The following is a 22,502-nucleotide window of genomic DNA, read 5'->3' as shown; positions in this document are numbered from 1 at the left end:
CTAAACATGAATATCATTAACATAAAGAAGATTCATTTCGGGAACCAAGACATGTGTTTCTTTTATTATAGACAAATAAAGTACATAAAAAGGAATATTTTCACCTGAGTCACCTTCAGCAGGGTCCAAGCAAAGCTTCCTTCTGGATTCGTTCCAGCCTCAAGCCTCTAACAAACTCCTTCCATGACTCTCTCCATGATGTCATAAATGGGAGATGAACATCAACACACAAGGAAACAAAGGTTTCCTGTACAAAATGGGGGAAGTGAAGAAGGCACAAGGGACTTCAGACCTGGTCAAGGGAAAAATCTCAGCATAACCTTTCTCTCTCTTCTCTCCTCCCTTAGGCCTTCCCTTTGAGGTCTTTTTATACCATCTCCAAAGTAGTTTTTTAGTTAGGAGTTGGTTGGGAACAGTTGGGCCATGGGCACTAACAGGTGATCAACAGGTAAAACCCGCGATCTCCGCCCGAAAATAAGGAGTTTTATATTTTTTTAAGTGTTTTAATGCATACACGCAGGTTGGATATACACAAACCCGCGTATACACGCGTTTAACTCAGGGAAATGTCGCGTATAAGGGATAAAACACTGTTTTTTAAATTTTAGGACCAGGTCTGGAAGGAGGGGTTGCCCTAGGCCATGAGTACAGCATCACAAACCATAAGAGTGAGATTTGGAGCTATAACAATAATGTGTTGTTTTCCCTGGATGCCAAGTCTGAAAATCCATATGACCTCCTTCTATTGGTGCTAAACCTTTCAAGAAGGGGAACATTAAATTCAACCAGTGTTGCAAATGTTGGGGAAAACTATGACATTCCCATCCTTTCCACATTCTTGAGTCACCCAATTAATTATATCTTTCAGTCTCACAATTCCATTTTCCTTCATCCATTCAATGAGGTTCTTAAGCTTGCTTTGATTATTTCTCAAGCTATATGGGAGGAATTTATCTTTCCACATATTAATTCTCATTCCATTCCCTTCTTTCCATCCCAAATTATCAATAATTAAACGATTTGTTGCCTTGCATAACTTCCAAATATTGGAGCCATTTCCTGACCACTAGAATTTTTTGGCTCTTATAACTCGAGAATTATGAAAATAATTTTTCAAAAAGGCCTCTTTCTACCACTCCTTAGAGTCATATATCAATTTCCAAATGATTTTGGCCCACAAAGCTACATTCAACATCACAGAATCTTTGATCTCCAGGCCCCCACAGCCTTTAGGGAGGTAGAATATGTTCCATTTGACCAAATGAAACTTCCTCTCATTATTTTTACCCTGCTTCCATAATAATTTTGTCATCATGATATTGATTTGTTTTAGAATACTCTTCGAAGCTAGAAGCCCAAAGCACATATAAATTGATAGAGAAGATATGTTAGGTCATTGTAATACTAGTGTAGCCCCCTTATTTTCAATGTTAGTGTGGTCCCCTTATTGTTATTATTGTGCCCGATAGAAGCCCACTATTTTTATTTTTGTGCCCTTACATTATTATTGTTATGTAAGATCTTATTATATTGTGACCCCTTATACTCCTATATATGCAAAGGAGGTATTTTCATTTGTATCATCTAATAATTGTTCATTTATATGATGTAAAGGAGGTTTCCCCCTCAAAGAGGCTATTTCTCAAGTCGTTGATCTATCTTTTCTTCTATTTTGTGAGTTGGTTTCATAACATTTGGTATCAAAGCTTTGGATTATAGGGTTTCGCTGCTTCAAATAGGTCATCTTGGTATTTTCAGTATAACTTTGTTTATACAAGGCTTCATAAGCTAAAAAATTTACCATGTGGAACCAAAATCTTGTTGAGCTTCATGTAAAAATTTCATATCTTGGTTTGTTATATTTTCTTAGATATGATCCGAAGAAGTTATGGTTTTTGCAAGCTCCAGAATTTAATCTCAAACAGGTAACCAAGGGAAAATCATCATAACTTTCTCTCTGAGCATTAGATTTGAATTTTGTAAAAAGTGACTAAAAAATGCACGGACTTTGGTTTTTATTATATCATTTTCAAGGCCGAAGGTCAAAACAGTGACATGTGGAACTCTATACAAGTTAACTCTACTAAACCAGTCTATAATTAGGTCATCATGGGATATTGGGCATAACTTTTTCTTGAAGAACCAATATTTGTCAGACTTATGGCATTGGAAAGAAGACTCATAGGGATACCACAGGACAAAATTTCAGTCCTTGGAGATCCAAAATTATAGAGATACAACAATTTCAACATCGAGCTCCTAAAAAGCAAGAAAAATGTGTGTATTTGTTTCTAAATTTTTGTAACTTTTGTTTGAAAAAACAGTTTGAAGTGATTCAAAGGGCATAGTGAAACATAGATATCATTGTTTGATTCTGAAATGTCTTGAAACAAAAAAAAAAAAAGAAAAAAAAAAAGGACACAACTAATAAGCAACTAGAAATCTATACTATGATGCATGAAGAAGAGGAAGAAATGCAACATGATATATCAAAATTATGAGACCAAGTGCAACAAAATTTTCTCTCGCAAAGAGTACCCAAAAATGAACTGGAAGTTAAGATGGATGGTATAGAAGAAAAAATTAAAGGCAACATGGAATATTTGAATAATGGTTTAAAATCATACATGGAAGGTTTGAAGGAAGGTTTAAAAAATTTATTACAAGAAATGCTTCCTAATGGTGACAAGTTACTCCATGAAAATCAGGATGAGGATAAAAAGAATATGAAATGTGATTGTAGAGACTCCAACATTGGCTTTAAGGCCCATCACATTCCAAATATATATACAAGGAAGTTTGATGGCAAGGATCTGGTAACATGGATACTATAGATGGAGCAATTCTTTGATCTACATTATGTACCACACACATAAATTGCATCTTTATATTTAGAACAAAATCAGTTTGTGTGGTATAGATGGTTGTGTTCTCGTAAATCAATTGTCACTTGGACAATTTTTATGAAATAATTGTTATCACATTATGAGAATACAAAGAGTAATACCTTCTTTAGCCAATTATAGATCTCAAACAAAAGGGTTCAATGGCAGAGCACATTGAGGACTTCCAAAGATTGAATATTAAGGTAAATGATATTCCAGAGGAGCATAGGATAGATGCCTTCATAGGGACTTTAAATGATAACATCCAACATGAGGTTCACCTTTGGGAACCCGATTCATTGGAGAAGGTATTCAAGGTAGCAAGAAAAGTTGAAAGCAAAATTATGGCAACAAGGAATTATGACACTCACAACTATAAAGATGGAAGTGTTTCTGCTCCTAGCCTCCCACAACCTACAAGTTTGACACCAAAGAAAATACACCAAGGTTCATAGGTGTTCTAAGAAGAAATTACTTTACATATATTGTGAAGAGGAGGAAGGAAACAAACTAGAAACATCAAAAGAAGAGGATATACACCAAGAATTAACCCTAGAGAAAGAAGAAATGAATATGGCAATATCTTGTAATGCATTGGAAGGAATAAACACTCCTCAAACCCTTGAGATAGAAGTATTTATCAAGAAGAAAAAGGTAATAGTGTTGATCGATTCTGCTAGTACCCACAATTTTATTCATTGTAAGATAACCAAGGAATTGAATTTCTTTCTATATCCAACACCAAAGTGTCAAGTGATGGTTGCAAATGGAGGAACTATAAATTTCTCAAGGAAGTGTCATAATATCAATCTAACAATGGGGGAATATATATTGAATAGTCCAATGTTTTCCATTCCAATGGGTGGTGTTGATGTTGTATTATAAGTCTAATGGTTACAATATTTAAGGACGATAGCTTTTAATTTTTAATAAATTTTCTTGTAAAAATAATGGGAAGGAAAGGAAATCGAATCAAGTGGCATTGCAAGGAAACCAGGGAAGATAATAAGATCTAATGACATGACAAATATTTTGGAGAAAGAACAACATGGCATCATTGCACAATCATGCTCACTAGATGTTCAAACATCGAAACCATCTATTTCTCCAAATCTCCAAAGAATCTTAGACAATCATTCTAAATTATTTGAGACTCCCAAAGGCCTCCCACCTATCCATAATCATGATCATGTTATTCTCTTTATTCCAAGAAGTTTTCCTCCAAACATCATACCTTACAGATATCCCTATGCCCAAAAGAGTGAGAACGTATGGTTGCAGAAATGTTAGACGTAGTTGTTAGGAAAAATACTTTGGGGGGGGGTATAATTTTGTATTTGCATTCATAAGAGTCGTGTACATACATTGGTTTCATGAATAACAACATTGTACAAAATTCAACTTTCTATTTCTTATTCTAAATTTCGTACAATGTTGTTATTCATGAAACCAATGTATGTACGCGACTCTTATGAATGCAAATAACGTATACCCATATTACTTAATTTATCTTAACTTGCATCAATGAGTCGCGTACATACATTGGTTTCTTTAATTCACTTCAACTTTTTATTTCTTATTCTAAATTTTGTACAATGTTGTTATTCATGCAACCAATGTATGTATGCGACTCATTGATGCAAGTTAAGATAAATTAAGTAATATGGGTATACGTTATTTGCATTCATAAGAGTTGCGTACATACATTGGTTTCATGAATAACAACATTGTACAAAATTTAGAATAAGAAATAAAAAGTTGAAGTGAATTAAAGAAACCAATGTATGTACGCGACTCTTATGAATGCAAATAACGTATACCCATATTACTTAATTTATCTTAACTTGCATCAATGAGTCGCGTACATACATTGGTTGCATGAATAACAACATTGTACAAAATTTAGAATAAGAAATAAAAAGTTGAAGTGAATTAAAGAAACCAATGTATGTACGCGACTCATTGATGCAAGTTAAGATAAATTAAGTAATATGGGTATACGTTATTTGCATTCATAAGAGTCGCGTACATACATTGGTTTCATGAATAACAACATTGTACAAAATGTAGAATAAGAAATAAGAGTCACTGTGAGAACCAGAAATCCAATAATAAACTGATAAGAGCATAATAAATCTCCCTCTAAATATGTTCCACTTTTCTTCGTCTCAAAGAAACATACGCAACTGTCTAGATCAAAACTCGCGTATACACACGACTATATTTTATGAGATTTGTGTACAGAAAGTAAACTACTGATTCTTTATAGTCACAACTCCCCTTGAACATGTATTGTATGTTCTTGTTCATTTTTAATTCATCAAATGCAGTGTCAGTAATATACTCATCAAAATAATATAGGAAATCATCATGAAGATACATATGCATAGATCCCCTTGATAACATACACCATTGATCCTATGCACCTAATAATCATCACCTTCTCTTCATGAGGTTATGTACCTCACATTCACTTCTGTAGTCATTCTTAGAAGTATTCTTTTAAGTGCAGCGGACTGTAATAGAGACAACTTTCTCTACATCTCTGAATGTTGTTCCTTCTTCCTCCAAATTTGCTTGCAATTTCTAATCATATGTTTGAACTTGTGGAACTTATTCCATATTCTATTTCCATTCCAAATGCTGGACCTGAAATGAGTGACCTTATGCCCTAATGAGTTACAAGAGAAACAATATCCATGAAAATATCCTTTATGTCTAGGGATTGATCTTGACTTTGATCTAGGAGATTTTCTTTCAGATGTGTGACTTGATTCAATTGCCTTTTGAAACACCTCATGTTGGTTGTTCTTATTATTACATTGTGAATCTAAATCCATGTGATTGTATCCAATGCTTGTCTTGATAAGAGGAGAACGTTTTTTATGGAAAATCTTCTCTAGTGATTCAGATGTTTTTACCCATTTGTTTATTTTCTCATAATCTTCCCTTAGAGTCACAACTTCAGATTCTAATTTTTCACAATGCATTTATTTTTCTTGAAGTTGTTTTCCTAAGTTCTTTGTTCTTCTATTGGTTTCTTCCAATTCCATTGTGAACATGTTTATTTCCTTAATCATACTACTTTCTTGTTTTTCTATATCTTTGTTTGCATTCCTAAGTCTATCGTTTTCTTTCAATGTTTTCATTAAGTCATCTTCTTCACAATTATCTGATTCATTAATTGATTGATCTTCAAGATCCATAAGTACTTGATAACAACTGTTAGAATCTGAATTTGAATTTTCTTGATCATCAAAAGTGTTTTGACTATCTTCATCAAAATAAAAACTTTTATTGGTGGAAAACTTTCTTTTGGAATTCTTGTCAACAACCTTTCCATTCTTTTTCTTATCATGATTTTCTTTATATGGACATTTGGATGCATAGTGACATACTCTTCCACAAGAAAAACATTTAAAGGGAAGCTTACCTTTGAATTTACTAGTTCCCAGTTGCAACTTTCTCACAAAATTTGCTTCTTCCTCATTTGAAATGTAGCTTGTATCTTTAGGCTTTGATTTTTCTTTCTCTTTATGTGTGACTTTGAAATTCGATTCTCTCATACTTGATGTACCCCCTTTTCTCATCTCAAAGTTTGTCAAGATCCCATGGAGTTTTTCAAGAGTAAGGTTCTTCGAATCCTGCATTTCTTCAATGGTGGAGACTTTGGAATAAAACTTTGGAGTTAGTGACCTCAAAATCTTTTAAACAGTAACATATTTTATTTCATCACCAAGATTTTTCATAGAGTTAACAACTTTGTCTACTCTAAAGAAAAATCTTGCAATACTTTCATCATCATGCATTCTAAGAGTCTCATACTGAATTATAAATGTTTTAAGTTTAGCACTTGTTACCTTAGTGTCAATTTCATAACTTTGGATAAGCTTATCCCATATTGCCTTTCCAGTGTTCAGTTGCATGACTTTTACAAACTCAAACTCAGACAGACTTCCCAAGATAGCATTTACAACCCTTGCATTGGTTTCATATTGTTTCTTCCCTGCATTATCTATGGGAATGGAGCTTGGGTATTGATATCCACCTTCAACAACTTCTCGTACATCAACTCCTAGTGCTTGCAAATATGCTTCCATTCTTACTTTCCCAAATACAAAGTTAGTTGTTGGAAATAATACTAAGAGGGGGGGTGAATCAGTATTATCAAATCAATAAAACTTTTTCATTTCCATACTTAGATACATATACGCTACTTCAATCAAGGGACACCACGTGTATATGCAACTGTGTCTAATGCAACTAGCGTATATCCATAATACTTATGATTCAGTTAATCCATTAAATGTTGATCTTTAGTTAGTGCATCAGAACTTCATTAACCATATGTACAGTAAGCAGGTGCAGTAAAACATAACAGATCATCACACACAAGAAGCATACATGAACACCATGATATAAGGTGGAAACCCAATGTGGGTGAAAACCACCTGCTGCAAGTCATCTCCATCTTCTTTTAATAAGAAACTTCATTTTACAATAGTTCTGTACTGGTGCAGTCTTATACTAGTACACAAGCTTCTACCTGCAGAGGGCTACAACCCTCTCTCGTTTTCCAGACTCTCCTGGATGGGAGCTACAACCCCCTTAGCTCTTGTACTAGCTGATCCATTTACTAGTACGTAGGTGCCTGCCTACTGAATTCTCCAATCTTCACTCGTTCTCTAGCTGCTACTGGAAAGGAGCTACCACCCCCTTTTCTCTTGTACTAGCTGATGTACTAGTACGTAGGTGTCGGCCTACAATCTCCTTTCATCCTCCAGGGACCACATTTCATACATTTTCAGACTGGATACTTTTGAAGCACAACGCTATAATCTGAAGGCCATGTTTCATCCAATTTTCATACCAGACCCATCAATATTATTGAAGCACAAAACAATCAATACTAGCATCATCAATTTCTGAATCACTGAAACACTGAAACCCTGTCAACAACACAGTGGCCAAAACACAAAGCAGAAAATAGAACTCTGCAATAACAATCATAACCAATTGCAACTTCAAATATCATACTTCATAATGTATACGCTACTACGATGAACCAAGCCCATGTACATACGCGCTTTCACCAAAGCCAACCTGCGTACAGATCTATAAATATTCAATCATGACTTGCAGCTATTTCAAACTTAAGTTATACCCAAGTCAGAACATTACAAGCGTCAGTATACAGATCTAGAATAAGCACAATCAACCATATAGAGATAGTTCATTTCAAACCATTTGATCCCGATCTATCCTTAGATCTTGTTCTCCATCAACCGGTGAGATTCCTCCTTAGCTCAGATCAAGCAATGCATCATGAACCCATAACCTGCATACTGAATCTCATCCTTCATCAGATATTCAAGACCTTTTGAATACCTTTGCCTAATGATCTTCTTCTCCTTTTATAGTCTTAGGCCCTACTCAATACCATGGTCCAAAACCATTGAGAAACAATACTAGGGACCTAATACCTGGGTTCAACACTTCGGACGCAATACTAAGGACCAAAACCATAGGTCTAAATACCACGGACCCAAAAATAAGCTTTACCACATGTACGTGCTTTTCCGTGCATGAAAGTGCGTGCATACGCATACGTGACTTTTGGTCGGCAATCCCGCGTGTATACGCGCCTTTGTATTAGTGAAGCTGCATGTATAACCTGCGTGTATACCCTACTTGGTATATAGAGAACCTGCGTATATACACGACTTGGTACATAATGGACCTGCGTATAACTTGCTTGTATACCCTACTTGGTATATAGTGAACCTGCGTATGTACTTTGAAACTGCATATATACTCTTCTTTCATCATTCTTTGTAGTCTGATCATCAAATATTTGCTACTGATATGCTACAATATGATCTGTCATTTGTGTGATTTGCCATCAAGGACAACACTTGTCTCATAATGCCAACAATCTCCCCCTTTGGACTTGATGGCAAAGCTTAACTTGTCATACTGAGAACTGTCATTTGATTCCTTTGAGCTATCATGCATCCCATGCATTCAGTCACATCTGATATCTCTTCTGTAGATTCATCTATTTATATATAAGTGAGTTGTTCTTCTACGAGTGGGTTGCCATCAAGTACAACACATGCATCATAATGCCAACAATATCCCCCTTTGGACTTGATGGAAACAACACCAAAGAACTCTCCTCCTTTGACATCAAGGGCAAAGGGTGGACCAAGATATTCTCTTTCCTTGATAAACATTCTGTTGTCCATACTCCCCCTGAGTACCTGCTGAAATCTCTGAATGTGCTCCCCCTTTGTATATGCCAAGGTGTACCAATCTGTCCATGCTCCCTTTGAGTACATGATGAAAGCTCTGCTCTTGCTGAAGTGTGTTGTTCATGCTCCCCCTGACTATAAGCAAGGTCTGCAAAAAGATGTTCTACAAGAAAGAACATGACCCTATACCAAATACTCATACATACATCCATCTCCCAACCAAGTGGGGATATACCAGAATTGACTCATCTACCCAAACAAGTGGGGATACACTAGAATTTTACATTTGACAAATAAGTACATTACATTATTCATCTCAGGCATAGTGGGGAAACCAACATAGGCCGTTACATGACCTTGATACATGAAATATTTAAAACAAGCAGCATCTGTCAATCATCATTGAGATCAGCAACCATGTTCTCCTTCCGCACCTGTTCCACCTGAAATCAAATCAAACCAACATATACGCGACTGTATCCACAGAAACAGGCGTATATACGTGGATGTTCTTCATAAAACTTGCGTACAACCACTTCCAGATCAACAACCTGTAAATGTTTTGTAACAAGGTATGTATGCATATAGATATCAACTCATCCTTTTGAACATCATCATAAAATCATTCTCATTATATCATATTTGAAATACACCATAGTCATATCATCATCATCAAGATCTGCATGATCTTATATACCATCCATGTAACATTACATGGGAATATCCCTTATCTGACAATCATCAATCAACATATGTGAGTATCAACCTATCATCATATAAGTAAGAACTCATCATCATCATATCTCCAACAATGCAACTCCATGTATCCAGCACTATGTATCTAGAGCTCTTGATATCATCAACAACAACAATCCTCATCCACATGAGCACCAAGAATTATAGGAAACCTGCATTATGATATTTATGCATATGACGACAGCATCATATGAGTAACTCATCATCAAGTGAGGAAGATGTGTATTCAATCTTTGTACTTCTTATTATCCTTATGAAGGTCACCATGTAAGCACCATATATGCATCATCAAAGAATCAACCATAAATCTGATCTGAACATCAACTATGTAACCCCAAGAATCATATGAGACCATATCATAGCAAGATATATCATTTAAGCACCATCACCAAGGACTACCAACCATAATGCCAACAATGCATTATTGAAAGTATATGCTCCCCCTGAACCTATTCCATCTTGTTTACTGTCAGATCTGATCATGCATATATCAGCAACAAGTATCAAGGCATTATCATCGTCAAGTTAGGATCAAAAACACTTCTAAACATCTTACAAGTGTCAAGGCATTTCCACACATCATCAGCAGATTGTAACCATTATCAAACAGAGCAAATAATGGACTGAATCATATCAGACCCCTTTTCTGAGCCTGTCCCCACTGCTTTTCCTCAAACTGACATATACGCGACTGTGTAGTGTCAAAATCGTGTATATACGCGACTTCCCTTTATGCAACTTGCATATGAGATTTAGGACACTGAATTTTTACACTTTCAGCTCCCCCTGAGTCTGTTATGTCTGTATATGGTGCTGTGCCACATCTTCCTGACTGTACTTCCTTCTTCTTCCATATCTTCAAGTGTGATGATGTTTTCTCCTTTTGGTGTGGTGCCCGTACATTTTTCCTGCATTCCTTTGCTATATGTCCAAGCTTGTTACATGCATAACATCTCATATGTTTCATATTCCTCCTATAACATTCAGCAGCTTTGTGACCAAACATATTGCAAGAAAAACAATATCCCTTAAAGTACCTGGAATGTGATGATCTTTCTGCATGACGGTCTTGAACCACTCTTCTTCTGCATCTGGCTGCAACATGTCCAAGATTATGACATACATAACATTCAACATTATTCATCGGAGGAGTAAAAGATTTTCTTTGAAGAATTTCTTTCCTTGGCTGTTGATGGGGTTGGCCTCTCATCTCCTTGTTGATCATTTCAGATTTATCATTAGATTCCCTTGTCTTACTTTGTGAACTAGATTCTTCTTCAACAGATTCATGAAAACCAAGACCAGCTTTGGTAGCAGGAGATCTTTGACTACTAAGAATATCATCCAATATCTTAGTACTATCTTGAAATCGTAAGAGCTTATCTTTTTCTTCTAAATTATCTTTTAGAATATCTACCTCAGCCTAATGTTGCTCTTCATTTTCAAGATAATGCTTCTTCATGTTTTCTTCAACATTTCTTCCTTCTTCCAATTGATGTCTTAGATCAAGAACTTCATTTTCTTATTTTTCATGAGCTTGGAGTAGTTCTTTATTCTGCTTCTTTGATTCTTCAAGATCTTCCTTAGCGAGAGGATCGTAGCTTCAAGTTTTTCATAGTAACTGGATCTATCTCTGAGTTTCTTGATTTTTGTGCTTCTTTCATTTACTTCATTTCTTAATGATGTCACTTCATCTTGCAACTTTTGATATTTTTCCTTGAATAGCTTCCTTACCTTGTTACCTTCCTCTAGTTGAGCTTTTAGTCTCGTAGCTACTTCCTTGAAGGCACATTCCCTTTTGTTCAATAGATCTTGTTGATCTCTTGTCTGTTAGCCTTTTAAATTATGCCTCTATTTGATGTCTTTCTTGCTCACCCATAAGAGCAACTTCAGTTGTTTCGCTATCGCTTTCATCGTCTTCAAATGGATAAATAGATGTATCACCAGAGGATAACAAATTCATACCTGATAGATCTTGTTCATCTTCATTCTTAAGTGATTCTGAATCTGAAGTGCTTCTTCCACATAATCCCAAATCGATGCTCCCACTGTCATAGTCTTTCTGAGATGTCTTCTTCTTCTTAGATGCTTTCTTCTTAAGCTTCTTTCCCATTGTTCCACGGATCTCCTTCAAGCGATCAAGCTTCTACCAAAGGACCTGATCTGATACCAATTGTTGGAAATAATACTGAGAGGGGGGGTGAATCAGTATTATCAAATCAATAAAACTTTTTCATTTCCATACTTAGATACATATACGCTACTTCAATCAAGGGAAACCGCGTGTATATGCAACTGTGTCTAATGCAACTAGCGTATATCCAGAATACTTATGATTCAGTTAATCCATTAAATGTTGATCTTTAGTTAGTGCATCAGAACTTCATTAACCATATGTACCATAAGCAGGTGCAGTAAAACATAACAGATCATCACACACAAGAAGCATACATGAACACCATGATATAAGGTGGAAACCCAATGTGGGTGAAAACCACCTGCTGCAAGTCGTCTCTATCTTCTTTTAATAAGAAACTTCATTTTACAATAGTTCTGTACTAGTGCAGTCTTATACCAGCACACAGGCTTCTACCTGCAGAGGGCTACAACCCTCTCTCATTTTCCAGACTCTCCTGGATGGGAGCTACAACCCCCTTAGCTCTTGTACTAGCTGATCCATTTACTAGTACATAGGTGCCTGCCTACTAATTCTCCAATCTTCACTCGTTCTCTAGCTGCTACTGGAAAGGAGCTACCACCCCCTTTGCTCTTGTACTAGCTGATGTACTAGTACGTAGGTGCCGGCTTACAATCTCCTTTCATCCTCCAGGGACCACATTTCATACATTTTCAGACTGGATACTCCTGAAGCACAACACTATAATCTGAATTCATCCAATTTTCATACTGGACCCATCAATATTATAGAAGCACAAAACAATCAATACTAGCATCATCAATTTCTGAAACACTGAAACCCTGTCAACAACACAGTCGCCAAAACACAGAGCAGACAATAGAACTCTGCAATAACAATCATACCCAATTGCAACTTCAAATATCATACTTCATAATGTATACACTACTACGATGAACCAAACCCGCGTACATACGCGCTTTCACCAAAGCCAACCCGCGTACAGATCTATAAATATTCAATCATGACTTGCAGCTATTTCAAACTTAAGTTATACCCAGGTCAGAACATCACAAGCGTCAGTATACAGATCTAAAATAAGCACAATCAACCATATAGAGATAGTTCATTTCAAACCATTTGATCCCGATCTATCCTTAGATCTTGTTCTCCATCAACCGGTGAGATTCCTCCTTAGCTCAGATCAAGCAATGCATCATGAACCCATAACCTGCATACTGAATCTCATCCTTCATCAGATATTCAAGACCTTCTGAATACCTTTGCCTAATGATCTTCTTCTCCTTTTATATTCTTAGGCCTTACTCAATACCATGGTCCAAAACTATTGAGAACCAATACTAGGGACCCAATACCTAGGTTCAACACTTCGGACGCAATACTAAGGACCAAAACCATAGGTATAAATACCACAGACCCAAAAATAATCTTTCCCACATGTACGCGCTTTTCCGTGCATGAAAGTGCATGCATACACATACACGACTTTTGGTCGGCAATCCCGCGTGTATACACGCCTTTGTATTAGTGAAGCTGCGTGTATACCCTACTTGGTATATAGAGAACCTACGTATATACGTGACTTGGTACATAGTGAACCTGCGTATAACCTGCTTGTATACCCTACTTGGTATATAGTGAACCTGCGTATGTACTCTGAACCTGCATATATACTCTTCTTTCATCATTCTTTGTAGTCTGATCATCAAATCTTTGCTACTGATCTGCTACAATATGATCTGTCATTTGTGTGATTTGCCATCAAGGACAACACTTGTCTCATAATGCCAACATTAGTTCCATGAAACAAAGGTGGCTTGATGGAAAATTCTCCTTCTTGACTGCCCATATTGATGGATCTCCCTTTAAGCGATCAAGCTTCTTCAAAGAGACCCGCTCTTATACTAATTGTTAGGAAAATTATTGTTGGGGGAGGGGGCTGAATCAGTATTTTTAACACACTTTAACTTTTCATTTATTATTCTGAATTTTGTACATTGTTGTTATTCATGCAATTAGTGTATGTACGTGACTCTTATGAATGCAAACAATGTATAGCCAAATTACTTAATTTATCTTAACTTCCATCAGTGAGTTAGCTTAACCAATGCATAATTAAATCATTAACCATTCAATAACTAGTAAAGAGTAGATAAATCACAACACATAAGCAACATATATAGAACACCGGGATTTTTTGGTGGAAACCTAATGTGGGAGAAAACCATCGATGTCATCATCTTTCGTTTCTTCTTTTATTAAAAAGAAAGCTTCTTTACATCTTGTACTGGCGCAGACTCTTATCAGTATGTAGGAAACCACTTGCAGGAGGCTAAAACCTCCACTCATTCTCCAGTACCCACTGGAAGGGAGCTACAACCCCCTAATCTCATTTATCAGCTGCTACTGGAAGAGTGTGCATACCCCTTAAACAAGTTTGCCATCTACCATTTGAAGGAAGCTCTGACTCTCTTACTAAAGGCTCCAACCCTCAATACCCTTGTGGACCACGTTTCATAATATTTCATACTAGATCCACCTATTTGTTACACTAAAATTTGTCACCATGACTATTTGCAGTCAGTATGGCCCCATCAATAGTCATACTATCCTCCTTGGCAAGTCTTATACCTCTGCTCCTCATGTCAAACTCCAAAAAACAAAGAAAGCCTTTAAAAGTCAATATAACTCTGGTTACGCAGTTTCTCTTACTCTTACCTGCGTGTACGCACCTCAAGTACATAATACCTGTGTACTTGTATGCTCTGTCTGTAAAGGGGTGGGTGCGTACTCCTGTAAAGGTCAAAAGGCGCAAGTTTTACTTCAAAAAAGTTACTTTTGGTCGATTCTAGAGCATTCTAGAAGATGGTTTGACGTGTATTGAGCGCCTCCAGATGGTTTATGCATCCCAATGAAAGAGGAACTTATCCCATGAAGAGGGGAGCTATCCCTTTGAAAGAGGGGCTTATACCATTGATGGTGGACCTGATTAACTTCCTCCAAAGCACTATAAATACAGGCATTGGGCCAGAGGGAGGGGAGGTTGAAAGCTGAACATTCCTAAGGGTAGATGCTGCTGAAATTAAGACTCCCTTTTAGAGCTTGAGAGGAGAGATTCCAATCCTTTCTTAGCTTCATTTGGAAGTGGGTGAGCTGATAAAAGTAGAGGAGAACTCTTACTGGACCCTGGGAGGGACCTGCACAACACCAAGGCACTAGTTGTAATGGTTTCTTTTGTTTCCAATTAATACAATTAAGTTCATTTTTCTCAACAAGTTGTTATATATAATTTGTTTCATAAACTCCTTGGTCTTTATGATGAATATGTTTTATTATATGAGTTATTTAGGTGCTATGTAATCGTTTGCTTGTTAGTGAATGCAGGCTTCAAGGAGAAGGAGCTCATCTGGATCGGAGAGGCTTGGCTGCTACAAACAACGTTGGACTAAAGGTAAGCCTTAAACACCTGGTTGCTTTTATTTTAAATGCATATTTAGGGAAAGATAGTGATTGATTGTTTTGTTTGTCACTAGAAAAGCCTTGTTTTCTAGGGAGGTCGGTTTTGTCCGCAAAATTGACTCTTTCCGCATGACAAAATGGCGACTCCACTGGGGAATCCATGGATTTGATTGATTTCTCTTTTGATTGATACTTTGATTTGAGAAAAGTTGATTTCTTTCTAGTTTTTGACTGATTGACTGTGAATTTGGGTGGAATATCTTAGGGTTGAGTTAGTTTTTTATTTTTCTTGTTTTTGAGAGCAGTACGCACCCTCTGCGTTAAGCACAGTGTGTACCTGTACGCACTTCCGCTTTGTACACAGAGCGTGGCCGCACCTGTGCAAACAGGCTGCCTGCGTACCCTGTCAAAACTTTAGAAAATTTCAATTTTTTCCTTTTTACCTATTAGATTTTGTTTATAGTTTGTTTATTGCTGCCCAGATCCACTGGTTACCTATCAGAAGTTTTCATCTAAGCTTGTTTCATTAGCATCAAGTGTTTTAGTGAAGTTCATAGAAATTCTAGCCCTAGGTTTGATTTTTGTATTGGTCTTGTAGTGACTCTGGCTTTAGAAGTTGTAAAAACCTTGGATATCCCTGGTCTTTTCAGTCTTCTTAGGAGTTAGACCTTTCGTAAAATCACCTTTGTTTGAGAAACCTACCGTTGTGTTGTCTCTTTGCGGAATTTCGAGAAGGCTTGTTTGTTAAGCTGTGAATTTCATTCTTAAGAAAAAGAACAAAAGCTTTTTATTTTTGTTTTTGACTGATTTATGATTCTGCATGAATTAGTCCTTGGTTGAATCGTAACTGAGTAAAACAACCTGGAATTATATTTTGTAGGCTTTTACCTCATTAGATTTGCTTTTAGGTAAATTTCTCTTAGATTTGCTTTTAGGTAAATTTCTCTTAGATTTTCATAGATCTTAAAATTGATTTTTGTTAAGTAGTTTTACATGCTTTGTTAAAATAGGAAAAAATACAAAATCTCTTTTGAAGAAAGTTTGTTTTAGTAGCATTTGAAGTCCTTGAAAAGAGAAAGGAAGTTTTCATGAAATAATTAGTGGTCATGTGTTGTGTGCTTTGGAAAATATAAAGAGATTTTTCTTTGATTTTCATTGTCAAGAAAGTTGTCTTTATAAATTTTGCATTCTCCAACTCTCTTAGCTAGGGAATTCATTGAAAAGGAAAGATAGTTTAAATCATCTTAGGTGCATCTTTTTAGTGGATTTGAGTCGAGTCTACACACCATCAGTTTCATCTCCACTACCTTTTGTCCTAAAGAAAAGCCATAAAAATTAACACTTAAAGTAAAATTAACTTAGTAACTTTTTATTTACTAGGGTTCTGATACACCAATATAGATCAGGCTAGTGTCTTGGAGTAGGAGATTAATTAACTCTCCAAGACAACAAAACCAAACAAGTAGCTTATCTTGCGGTAGGATAAATCCAATAGTTACATTTATGCTCTGGGAAAGCTCCTCTTAAAGGAGAAGCACGAGATCATGTCCGAACCAGTGAGGGAATCAATCCTCCTTCATTGGGAATGACGCCAGATATGCACGTACTACAAACGGTAAACCTCGGATTAACCATTGTCGAGGAGCCTGGGGTCACTTGTCGGTAAACCTTGGATTATTGTCAAGGAGCCGGCAAGGGGATTGAGCTTGTTAATCTGCCCTTGCGTGTGTATCGGATCGTAGACTGTTCCCCCAGGTATATTTGTTGCTGTTGGTGACCTTAGTGACTATTATCTTTAGGATTCTTCCTGAGGTGACGGTGGAGGGAAGATCCCACTGTACCTGGAGCAGACGTCGGCTAGACTCACTTGGATTTTCTGGGGGTTCACTTCACTCGAGACGGTTAAGCAGGTTGTCGGGGTAACAGTTCCACCCGCCACTTTTGTACTGAATTCTGCGATGTTGGATTTCATCACCAACTAGTGTTTTCGGTCCGGAAGGTTACTGTTTGTGTGTGGTTTGACGCCCTAGATTCTTTAGGCGTGTGATTCGAATTTTTTTGGTTCTTTAGAGACTTTAGGTGGTTTTCTTTGAGATTTTACTTTGTTTGCGTGTGCAGTAGTTAAAAGTTTTTAGCTGTGGCTGAATTACCAAGACAGTCTCCTGAGGTTGTAACCGTGGCTGATTTGTTGAGGAAGTCCCGTAGACTTCGGGGCCAGTCTCCTGAGGTTGTAACCGTGGCTGATTTGTTGAGGAAGTCCCGTAGACTTCGGGGCCAACCTCCTGAAGACGTCCCGGGCCATTACGAAGGTTTGAAAGTCCTCGTAACTCCTAGTGGCAGTAAAGTAGGGTCACCTGAAGAAGGAGAGTCTTCGTTGGTTGTTCATCCTGATTACCAAACTCTAGAAACATGTTATAATCCTGAAGCTATTTCGGTTTCCGAACTTGCTGGTAGCTTTTCATCTACTAGTGATATAGGCGAAGAACCTGAGATATATGAACCTGTTACTCCAACATCGGGGTTAGTCTCTCCAACTTCTAGTGCTCCTGATTCACCTAGGGTAGAAAGAGTCATCACCGAAAATCTTCCTTCTGGTTTGATAGCTATTGAAGAACTTGCTCCGGAAGAAGAAATAGGCATCCCTATCCCTGAAAATCAACCTACTATTGATCTAAGGGAGCGTGAATCAATTTTTTACAGTCCACCTAGAAGTACTACTTGGTATCTTTCTTTAACTAATTATTTGGACAACTCAGGGTTAAGTTTTTCACCACCTCGTGCTCCTTATCCACCTAGGGGTATTTATACTCTCGTAAATATGTCAGGTCAGTCGTCCATGTTTACTCAATCGCCTGAATCTTTTTTATACGGCGGTCCTTCTGTTCCCTCTGGGTATCAGTCACTTGCTGGTACTTTTTCGGGAGCATCTCCTCAACCCATTGAACAAAGGATATTCACTGGAAGCAATGGTGCAAAGCCGTTGAGCGTAGAAGACATTCTTATGATGTCAGGTTCTATCCCCAATTCTCAACCTCAAGGTGGCCAGTTACCGCTTGGGGGGCAACCTCAATTAATGCCTGGGGGGCAACCTCAAGGTACACAATTTGCATCTGTGGGGCAACCTCAAGGACAGTACGTGCCTACGGTACAATACATTCCTCAAGGTCAACCCCAGACTCAATATGTACCCCAAGGTAAACCCCAATATCAATTTATACCTCAAGGTCAACCCCAGTATCAGTACATGCCTCAAGGGTATCTACCCCAAGGTCAGTACTCCAACCAAGGTTTCCAACCACCCCAAGGTCAATCTTATGTTCACGGAAATGTACCTTTCAATTATCAATCCTACCCTCAACCTGGTTATGGATCTCAATATCCTCAACCTGTTATGGGTCAATACCCTGGAATGAACATAGTGTGGGATCCATCGCAAGTTCAACAGGTGTTGCATCCAAATGCACAGTTGTCATCTCAAACTGGACAACCCTTAGTTTCTGGTTCACCCCAGCAACCAGTCCAGTCTAATATTCAAACTTTTGTACCTTCGGTAGTTTCTCAGTCTGGGCCTATTTCGCCTCGTACTCCATCTCAAACGACTGCTGCAACTACCGCAACATCTGTTCAATCTACCCCACTTACTTCTGGAGTATCGACAGCTCCGGTTTCTACCGTCCCTGTATCTACTCCTCAGACATCTTTACCATCGTCTGGATCCACGATTCAAACTACGGTTCAGATGCCTGTAGGACAACCTGGTTTAAGTACGGTTGTCACAAGTCAACCACAATTCACTTACCAACCGTACCAGGGACAGTACCAATTCGGTCCTGCTGTCCAGCAGCCAGTTTACCAGTATCAACCGTATCCTGGGTACACTTATCAACAACCACAGCAACCCCAGTACGGTCCGGTTAATCCTGGTTTTCCAGGAGGATACAATATCCCGAATGCGATTCCCATTCCTAGTTATCCTGGATATCCTCCTCCTGGGGCTGGTATAATGACTTAGAGTTTCAGGGATCCTAATCGGCAGCTACCGTTTATCGCAACTTTGGACTTACCAGACTTGTCGCGCCTAACGAACGACCCAATTAATTATCTTCCGTTTTGGCCGCCAATGCCAAATAAGTTGCCCAGTGACATTCCCAAGTTCGAAGGTAAGTCTGGAGAGGACCCGTCGAATCATGTGATGACTTACCACCTCTGGTGTGCCTCTAATTCCATCTCGGATGATTTGATCCGCTTACGTCTTTTCCAACGCACTCTCATTGGTCTTGCGGCCAAGTGGTATATTGAGTTACCACGGGCCTCTTTTTATAATTTTAGCCAGTTAGCTACCTCGTTTTTAACTCATTTTCAGTTGTCGGTCAGATATGATAATGGCACGGAGTTACTAACTTCATTAAAGCAATCGACGTCCACTTATATTTCCGATCATATTCATGAATGGAGACGTCGAAGGCGGTTAGTGAAAGTTTTTATCCCGGACCAGATCTTAGCTGAATGGTTTGTTCAATCATTGTTACCGAAGATTACTAAAGACGTAGCTAAGGCCGGAGTAGTTACTGAGGAGCAAGTGATTTCTCAAGCGCAGTACCTTGACTTAGTTTATACTCAGTCAGGTACGTTACACGAAAAGATCCCAGATCTTCCAAAGTCAAATAAAATCGTTGCTGCTCCGTCAGGGTCTCATGCTACTGATGGCATGATTGGTACGGTGAACACTAAAAGCAAGAAGAAATCCTCAAAGAATTCTTCTCCTATTATAACCTTACCAGACTCCCCGACAGGAGATTCTTCTGCTGAAGTTTCCGCCGATATTCACACTGTAGAGTCATCTACGGCTAAATCAAAATCCGGTGGGAAGAAGAAAGGGAAGAAGAAGAATAAAGCAGACAAAACTCCAAAGGAGAAAACTAAAAAGGCGGAATCCAATGATGAAAAGCGCAAACCTCGTTATCCATGTCTCATTTGTGAAGAGGAACACTTTACAAGAGACTGCCCTCATCGAGCAGAGGTTGTGAAGATCGTCAAAGGTTCCCAAACTCCTGCTGTCTTGAAGGATCCATTTCCTAAAGATAGCAAAATGATAGGTTCTTCCTCGAGTGCCAATGAAGAACCCATTTTGATGATGTCCCATGTAAGGATTGCGACTCGATCGCAAGATTATGGTAGTAAAAGTCCTGTTGATGGCAAAGAAGCAGAATCTTCTCATTCTAATCCATCGACCTCAGCTCCCGGTTCCGATCCACTACAGATCGAGAAGCCTAACCCAGACTTAGTAATCAAACCGCCCGCCAAGGGTGTACTTCGAAGGTCTGCTTTCAATCCACATGCGAGAGCAGCCCAGAATTACAACATTGTTGAGGACTTAGCTATTTCACCCTCAGCAATGTCGGCTTTGGAAGTGCTGCAATCGTGCCCAGCACAACGCAAATTACTTTTGTCGGCTATAGGAGCTGTTGATGTTCAGGACCCGAACCTAATAATCTTTGATCTAGAAAATAGTACACCGTGCTTACCTCATCAAATGGATTTCCAGATCTCAGTGATAGTCAAAAACAGGCCTATTCATCGGACTGTAATTGATGAGGGAGCTTCAACGTGTATTATGTCGATACAGTGTTGGAGATCGCTTGGTTCTCCTTCACTAAATCAATCCCCGACAATTCTTAAAGCCTTTGATGGCCGTGGGTTTCATCCTTTTGGCATTCTACAGGATTTGCCTATAGGGGTTGAAGGAAAAACCGTTAGTCTAGATGTGGAGGTGGTTGATGCCCCTCTAGACTACAACCTTCTCTTGGGTCGAAGTTGGTCTTACGCTATGACAGCGGTCGTTTCATCGGTCTTCCGAGTCATAAAGTTCCCACATAATGGAAAGATCGTAACAATAGACCAGCTGTCTTACTTTTCATCCGACCCAGCCTCTTCAGAGAGTATTCAGCATGTCGGTAAAATGACTATCCCATATAAGGATGTTGGAGTAGGACTAGTTAAAGATTCTGGTTTATTGGGAACTTTTCCTTTTCCTCCACTCAACGCATCATCTTCATTTGCAACCATTCATATGATTACATCAGACACTATTTATTATGACGATCCTTGGATCGTTCCTTCTGAATCTGAAATAGACTCATTTGGTAATTTTATGCCTTTGAGTCCATATGAAATTGCCTATGAAGCCGTGCAGTCTTTTACCGACCCGTGTTCAACCAAAATCGACCTAATGAATGTGGTCCGTGAGGAATCACTTTTCACATCAACCTCGGAGTTAATAGCGTTTCCCGAAGTTGTTTCATCTGACGAGCAACTTCGTGAAGTCCTGTGTATAGATGATTTACCATGGGAGGATCTCCATCATAGATCTTCGTTTTTACCCGAGGATGATCATTTTGAAAATGATTTCTCATCAATTTTTACAGCTGAGTATGTCAAGGAAGCTCAGAATCCCATGAAACATCCTGATTCAGAGCTGAATTTGGGAAATATCTCTCGAACTATTCCCATTGACATTTCAATTAAGCCTGGAATTGTTGAGAACATTCATATAGGTGCCTCGTGTACAGATGACGAAATTCAGACATACAAGGCCCTATTTCAAGAATTTCGCGACGTGTTTGCCTGGTCATATGAGGAAATGCCAGGAATTGATCCCGCGATTGTTGTTCATGAGATCAAGACTTACCCAGACGCTAAACCCGTCCGGCAATGTTTGCGTCAGATTCACCCACGAAAAGCTGCTGCAATTAAAGCAGAAGTTGAAAAACTGTTGAAAGCAGGTTTCATTTATCCGATCCCGTTAACGGATTGGGTATCGAATATTGTTCTGGTTAATAAAAAATAGGGAACAATAAGAATATGCATCGATTATAGAGACATTAATCGAGCTTGTCCAAAGGACAACTACCCAACACCCTATATCGATCAAATCATTGATGATTGTGCCGGCAGCGAAATATTTTCCTTTATGGACGGTTTTTCCGGTTA

Source organism: Pinus tabuliformis, chromosome 7 (assembly GCF_031772625.1).
Source record: "Pinus tabuliformis cultivar Carrire ecotype Pingquan chromosome 7, CPIR1, whole genome shotgun sequence".
Taxonomy (NCBI): domain Eukaryota; kingdom Viridiplantae; phylum Streptophyta; class Pinopsida; order Pinales; family Pinaceae; genus Pinus; species Pinus tabuliformis.
This window is presented reverse-complemented; position numbering follows the sequence as displayed.